Source organism: Adiantum capillus-veneris, chromosome 3 (assembly GCF_014529385.1).
Source record: "Adiantum capillus-veneris isolate H3 chromosome 3, ASM1452938v2, whole genome shotgun sequence".
Taxonomy (NCBI): domain Eukaryota; kingdom Viridiplantae; phylum Streptophyta; class Polypodiopsida; order Polypodiales; family Pteridaceae; genus Adiantum; species Adiantum capillus-veneris.
Window position 1 is genome coordinate 12,546,764 of NC_140933.1, and position 1,835 is coordinate 12,548,598.

Sequence of the window (1,835 nt, forward strand, 5' to 3'; positions counted from 1 at the left end):
AGAAGGTTAGTCTAGTTGTCGTGGGATGTGACAGAAGTTGCATGATGCTGCCAATGAACAACAGACTTTATCATAGAGCTATGATATGAATGCAAAGCGGAAATGGAGCTCGAGATGAAAATAGAAACAATGAAAGACACTCAATGATTTGGGGTTTCCTCACTGTGAGGACACCCCTGTTGATAGTTACATTGACATAACCTCTCATTTGGTAAGTGTTTGTGATTTTTAACTAGCACCTTATGTTTGGTACATGTGCATAGCTAACCTATGACTTACCATGCTCTTTTTGTAGACTGAGGTGAAGGTCAAGGAGTCTAAAGTGCAAGCCGATGAAAGTCTAATGCACTTCTTGGTGCATATGCAATCTAGTCTATAAGACTCTTTTTTCCCACTACCGTATGTAATTTAGCTATTGCCAGTTTTAGGACAAATAGAGGGGTGCATGAAGATGCTGGGAAGGACCAGTGTACTAGCTGTGGTACGCCGCTTGAAGTACAAGAAATCCGTGCAATGGTCAAGCTTCCCTATGAACATAGCTACCACCTGCTCTGCTTTGCAGCTGCCTGCTCCCTTAGGACTGAATGTAGGATTCCACCTGCCAGTAGAGGATACCAGCAGAGTGGTTGTCCAAGATTGCAGGGCAAGAACATCCAATCCCACCAAACACTGGTACAATAATCATAAATTCCATGTATGCTAATCAACATCTTCAAAATGCTAACCAACATAGTGATATGGTTAACTAGCACATATGGTATGCTAACTAGCATATTGGGTATGCTAGCTAGCATACATAGAGTTATGATAGCGGGAAAAAGAGCAGTGCAATCGAGTGGCCTCTGTACTCGTGCGCACTCCACAAACCACGCCTCATGCAAACAAGCAAAGAACAAAACAAAGGGGGCACCACCCAAAATTAAGAGGTTTAGGGACCTCACACATAGTGCACATAGGCAAGTGAGACTTCTGGCATTATGATGGCATCAAAACATATGGCAAAACACATAGAAACGAAGCTTAGGGACCTTATGTAGCATATATATACACAAGACATCAGCTTAACAATACAACGGCATCTGATCATACATAACAAGGATATAGAGAAGCAAGCCAAGGATGGCAGTGCTAGGACCGCAACCACCACATCCTAGAATCACTTCTGTGAATCAAGTGGGTTGTGAGTCATCTATTTCTTGTTTGGAAGGCTATGAGGAAGATATAGATCCTAATATAGCCTATGGGGTGGATGTTCTTGAAGAAAGTCCACAATACTACATGGAGGACTATTGGGGACAAGTCAAACCTGTATATCAAGTAGCTGCTCTTGCGGCAAGAGGCCAACATGGTTCTCACTATAGCACTCTCTGTTGATCTATACAAGGCAATAGAAAGCAAGTTTTAGGAATAATAAAATGAGAAAAAATATAGCTAGCAAATATGAAATATGCTATACTTCTCTATTCTGATTGTCATTGCAGTATATGAAGTCCAAGAGGAGCTTGGCATTTTTCACTACCCTCCATCCACATGAATGGCTTTCAGGTTGGATGTTGAAAAACCTACCTTCCGTTCTCTAATGCTTTTGCGTATACTTTCACCATCTTGTTGAGGCACTTGCAAAGACGCACTCTCTGAATTTTTATTTGATTTTTTGTCAAACAAAAGCTTAAGCATACGGTCTTGAAACTCAATGGAGACTTGATGTGTCCAGGATTTGTAAACACGCCCTTACTTGATGAACGTAAGCATTTCTTTCTTGTAACAAAATCAGGGAGGGCTTTGAGCAAGTAGTACCTGTGCTAGAAAAGCAGAATGTGAGTGCACTAAAAGAA